The following is a 6,000-nucleotide window of genomic DNA, read 5'->3' as shown; positions in this document are numbered from 1 at the left end:
CTCTCTCCACATACACCAAGGGCACCGAGCTCCTTGATGGGGAAGTGGGATTTTTATATTGAAGAGAAATGCGTACTTCAGGTTGAGAAGCAGCATTTACACAGAGGTGGGAATGGGCTGCAGGGATGCCTAGTAGTAGGGCCAGAGTCTGGGGCCTCATCCCATAGCACCAAAACCCAGCCAAGGTCAACACAGTCTGAAGGCAATTCAGATCATTTGCTGAGCACTTCCTGAGCATCTACTATGGGCCAAGCAGGGTACTGGGCACTGAGGAGAGAAAGACAAAGCACGTATAGTCCTTGCCCCGGGAAGCTCAACAATCCAGCGGAGACGGAAGTGCAAACCAGGCACCCTGAAACAGATGAATAGCAGCTCTATAGTGGCGTGGGCAGGAGCACAGAGTAAGTTCTCCTAGGGGAGGAGCCGGACAGGGCTCCACAGAGGAGCTGGCACTTGAACTGGACCTCTAAGAGCTGGGCAAGTGAAAAGGGGCAAAGGTGCGGACACCCTAGGGAGAAGACTCAGCAGGAGCAATGCAGGGAGTCCCAGGGTCCCAGGGGTATTTGGGGAAGACGGATGGGGCTGCAGAGGTCGTTCCAGGATGGAGAAGGGAGGGCCTCTGTATTGGTCAGGACTCCCGGGTCGCGAGAGTTAACCCAACTCAAAGAAGCTAACTGAAAAGGACACTTATTGGCTCAGATGACTGAGAAGCCCAGTGATATCTGCCTCAGGCATAGCTGGATCGAGGGGTCTGCTGATGCCACCAGGACTTGGTCTCTCCATCTCTCGGCTTCTCTCCGTGTTGGTTTCACTCTGGAGCAGGCCCTTTCCAAACGTGGCAGCTCCACAGTCACAGTCTCCTAGTTCCAAGCCCAGCAGAAAGGGTCGTTTTTGTAAATGCTTCAACACAGGTTCTGGAATGGAATCTCATTGGACCAGTTTGGGTCATGTGACAATGCCTGGACCAATCACTATGTGGCAGTTGTGGGGGCATGGGGGAGTGTGGAATACTCTGGCCAGGCTGGGATCACGTGCATATATCCCTAGGTGCCAACCCCACCCAAATCACATGAACTGAGAGCAGGGATGGGTGGTTTCCTAGGAATAAAGGAAAAAGAACGGGTGCTGGGTGGGCAAAGATGACAGTCTGAACCTTGAGGTCATGGTCCTATAGGCAGCAGGGAGCCAGTGAGGGCTTTAATTCCGGGGCAGAGCAGCTTGAATTAGATTTGGGTTTTGGGAGTAGAGAAAGTGACCAGCGGAGGACAGAGAGGTTGCAAGTCCCTCGAAACATCACGGAGGCCTGGGTCTGTGGTGGGGCAGCTGGCATGGTGAGGAGAGAGAGATGCAAACAATGCCTGGCTGGGATGCCCAGTTGTTACTGGAAGGGCTGCTTCAGGGACCAAGACCACGTCACCCTCTTGCTATGGGCTTGCAGATGCCAGCGAAAGCGTGGGCTGAGGGCCCAGCCTCCCTTCCCCCCCAGAATCCCATGACTAACTCTTTCCCTCCATCTGCCACCACACTTGTCTCTCCCACACTTGCTGCCCCCACTGGGCCCTAGGGAATGTAATTGCGCCTGGCCCTGGTTCTGGGGTGGGCAATTGGACATTGGGCGGTGGCGGTGGGAGCGAGCACCTTCACATCTCCCAGCCTTAGCAGCCTCTTCCTCAGTTTCTCATCTTCCACCCCATCCCCCTGGGGCCTGGGACATCACCCGCGGGCTCCAGTCGGGCTAGCTCCTCTCCCTGGTGAATGGAACCATTGTGAGATCAGCCTGAGAGCTGGCAGGAGTTGGGCCAGCACACGTGGCCCTCCCAGAGGCCCTCGGTCCAGCCATTGCCGGCCCTGGCTGCTTGGGCTTGTCCAGAGAGGCCTGAAGGGAGCTCCCTTAGGGGACCCCAGAGCCTGTTGCTCTCTTTTTTCTGTTCTCTGATTTCCACCTTCCTCAGGCCAGGCCTCAGGGAAGGAGGTAAAGGCTAGGCTTGCCCCCGGAACCTTCAGAACCTTGGGGCAGGAAGGACTTGCCAGCTGAGCCTGGCATATCCAGGGTCTTCGCTAAACTAAAAGCTGTGGTGTGGTAGACGAGGCCTGAACCCTGTTCCCTAGGGCCCCAGCCAGCCCAGCAGAGCCCTGGAGGGAGGCAGGGCACTGAGGCCATCCAGGGAAGATTGTGAGGTTTGCGGGTGGGTGGTGAGGAAGGGAGGTGCTTAGGACTTGGAGTTTCACCACAGACTGCCAAAGCCTTCCAGACTGAGCCTGTGGAGATGGTGTCATAACAATTAAAATTAGCTACTATTTATTAAGCACTTACTAAGGGTTGGGCACTGTGCCAAGAATGTTACATATTTTATCTCATTTAGTCTTTATAACCATACAAGGCAGTTATTATCATTATCCTCAGGGCTGTCTTGTACAGTTGCCCAGGTTATTCACTGCACAAGGGACCCAGGCAAGGGGATATGGGAAGGCTAAAATTCACCCAGTGCTCCACTCTCCAACTGTGTATCTCTGGGTCTGTGTCTATAAGAAGGCCCTATTCCTTTTATGTTACAGCTGAGGGGAGTGAGGTTCTCAGGAGATGAAATGACTTGCCCAAGGCCCCACAGCTAGTAACAACAATCTGGGATTCAAACTCAGGTCTGTCTGACTCCAAAATCTCTCAGTTAACCACTACACCCTCTATGTTCAGACCTGCCCATTTGCGCCATCCCTTTCTGAGCTTTCTGCCTTCCTCTTTCCTGAGTACCCCACTGCACAAAAGCCTGGGCTGGGAGGCAGGAGACCTGGGTTGAAGTCCTGAGTCTAGTTATTATTCATATCTCCTCTCCACCTCTCAGTCTTCTCATCTGTGAAGTGGTTACATCAGAGTTCTCAGAAGCAAGCAACAGAAACCAACTCTGGCTTACTTAAACAAAAAGGAATGCTCTGGAAGGATGTGAGGCTGCCCATAGAATGGAAGGAGGAGCTGAACCAGCTGTTGGAAAGGCCAGAAACCAGGGCCACTCTGGGGATCCAGCAGCAGGGACCAGTGACCAGTACCTTCAAGCTAGTTTCCTATATATCAATTCAAGTCCCTGTTACCAAAAGAGGAGGGAATGATTTGTGGCAGCCCAAAACAACCCATGTCTGGGCCAGGAAGGAGAATACATGCCCCGCTCTAGGAATGGTCGGAATCCAGACAGCCTGGGTGTACGGGAAACGCTTTGCAAGCTGCAAAGGAGCTCGTGACACAGGGAGCACGGGAAGCCTCTCCTTTCCTCCTGTCCTGGGGGGAAGCAGTGAGAGCAGTGCCAGCTTCTGGTCCTGGCTGTGCCACTGACTGGTTGTGTGTTCTTGGGCAAGTCACTTCCCCTTCTGTACCAGAGTTTCTTCCTCCATTGAATGAAAGTAATAATCTTTAAGGCCAGTTCTTAGCTGCCTAAGATGTTAGCTAAAATTCCCAGAGGAATATTGGATGGTAAATGATGTTACCAGGAACAACTGCTCAGCCTTAAAGAATGCATCATCAGGAGTGGTGGAATTTCAGGCATCCATAAAGATGATATTGGGTGGGTTTTTTTGTGGGCACATTGAGCGGAAAACACCCACTTTGTCTTGGGGGGAGCGAGCAGGGAGAGCGGCAGCATGGGTATCTCATGAACATGGTTCCCCAACCTCACACCTTCAGAACCACTCCCACGAGAGGGTTGTGGAGATCCCAACTCAAGGTTGGTCACAATTGAGGTTTCTTTCGCTGGAGCGGTTGCAGCCTGAGGAAGCACAGCTGACCGACAGGAGACATGGGGTCTTGGGGCCACCCATGTCACGGTGCCTTTGTTGAAGGGATGCACAGATTTGTGACAGTGAACAGAGGCACTGTGCAAAGAGGACATAAGCTCCCCATTCTGGGTCTCAGTTTCTACCTTTGTCAAATGGAATAAGGTCACTGTTGTGCCAACCTCATGGGACTTTTCTGGGGATCAAATGAGACAATACATATGAAAGAAAAACTGAGGGAGCTTAGGGTCCAGGTGCCAAATAAGAACCAGAATGTAAGTGTCAAGTGGGTGGGGGCTGTGTCTGTCTGGATCCTCAGCACCCTACGTGGGGACTAGTAGGGTTTCCAAGGAGTGGCTGGTGGATTCCAACTGCCGATATTTTGCTTAGCGGTCAAGTTCTTAACCACAGTGAGCCGCCAGGGCTCCTAACATGTAGAAGGTGCTCAAAAATTATGTGTAATTAATTAATTAACGTGTAATGTGTACTTACGTTTCAAGCACTGTTTTAAGAGTAATAATATAGGTGCCATCGTCATTTATTACCATCTTCATTTTAGAGATAAGGAAACTGAGGCAGAGAGAAATTAAGACACCTGCCCAAGGCCTTCCGGCTTGTAAGGGGTAGAGCTGGGCTTTGAATCCAGGCAATTTGACTCCAGAATCTGGTCCCTTAAGCATAACTTTACTTGCCTGAATGAATGACTAAATGAGTGAATGAATGTATGAATAACCTTTGAGGCTCAGACTCCTCAAACCTTTGCTTGGGAATATGGGCTGAAGCTCCCAGCAAGAATTTCTCTTTTTTAAGTTAATCTATCAGCAGGTTCTGATATTTACAGAAGACACTCTGCAAATGGAACAGTGTGTCCAGAACTAGTCTAGTCATCTTTTTTCAGACCTGCTCCTCCTCTTCCTCTCCTCCCAAATTCACCAAGGATAGTTGCCCAAGCTAGAAACTTGTGATTCATCATTGCCACCTTCCTCTCTCTCACACAGAAAGTCTCCAAACCAAATCCTTGAAGTCATCCCAGGAACTTTATCTGAAACCAAGGTCATCGAGATGTCTGTTCCTGCCATCCTCCAAGTCTTGCAGCTTGCTGAGGCACCCTTATGCTTTGAGATTTCATGAAGGATTGCCTTGAATATCCCACCCCACTGTGATGACACTCAGAGCTTGTCTCATGTTCCAGTTTAACTTGCTGAAAAATGAATCAACCAAAACATAGTGGCTTAAAACAATAACAATCATTTTATTATTCTCTCTCATATTTCCGGGGGTTGACTGGGCTCAGCTAGGGGTTCTCTCTCAGAGTTTTTCATGTGATTGCACTCAGATGGTGAATGAGACTGGAGTTATATAGAAGGCTTCCTCACTCGCATGTCTGGCAGTTGACACTGGTTGTCATCTGGGGTCTCAGCTGGTCAGAACACATACATGTATCCTCTTAATGTGCCCTGGGCTTCCTCACAGCATGGCAGCTGGATTCCAAGAGCAAGTGCCCCAAGAAACAAGTAGAACCTGCCAGTTTATTAAGACCTGGGCCAGGACACTGAAGCAGTATTCCTCCTGCCATGTTCTATTGGTTAAGCAGTCATAAAGCCCATATTCAAGGGGAAGGCACATAAAACCCCACCTCTTGATGATAGGAAAATCAAGAATTTGAGAGCGACATTTTAGAACTGCCACACTTCCTGTTATGGATTGAATTGTGTCCCCCCCAAAATGTGTGTCAACTTGGCTAGTCCATGGTTTCCGGTATTGTGTGATAGTCCACCATTTTGTCATCTGATGTGATTTTCCTATGTGTCCTAAACCCTACCTCTATGCTGTTAATAACACAGGATGACAGGCAGTTATGCTAATGAGGCAGGACTCCATCTACAAAATTAGATTGTATCTTGAGTCAATCTCTTTTGAGATATTAAAAGAGAGAAGTGAACAGAGAGACAGGTGGACCTCAAACCACCAAGAAATAGTGCCAGGAGCAGAGTGCACCCTTTGGACTCGGGGTCCCTGTGCTGAGATGCTCATTGTTGTTGTTGTTGTTGTTGTTGTTAGGTGCCGTCGAGTTGGTTTCGACTCATAGCGACCCTATGCACAACAGGACGAAACACTGCCCCGTCCTGCGCCATCCTTACAATCCTTGTTATGCTTGAGCTCATTGTTGCAGCCACTGTGTCAATCCACCTCGTTGAGGGTCTTCCTTTTTTCCACTGACCCTCTACTTTGCCAAGCATG

The sequence above is a fragment of the Loxodonta africana genome, chromosome 3 (assembly GCF_030014295.1).
Source record: "Loxodonta africana isolate mLoxAfr1 chromosome 3, mLoxAfr1.hap2, whole genome shotgun sequence".
Lineage (NCBI taxonomy): Eukaryota > Metazoa > Chordata > Mammalia > Proboscidea > Elephantidae > Loxodonta > Loxodonta africana.
The sequence above is the reverse complement of the archived record's forward strand: the minus strand, read 5'-3'. Positions refer to the sequence as shown.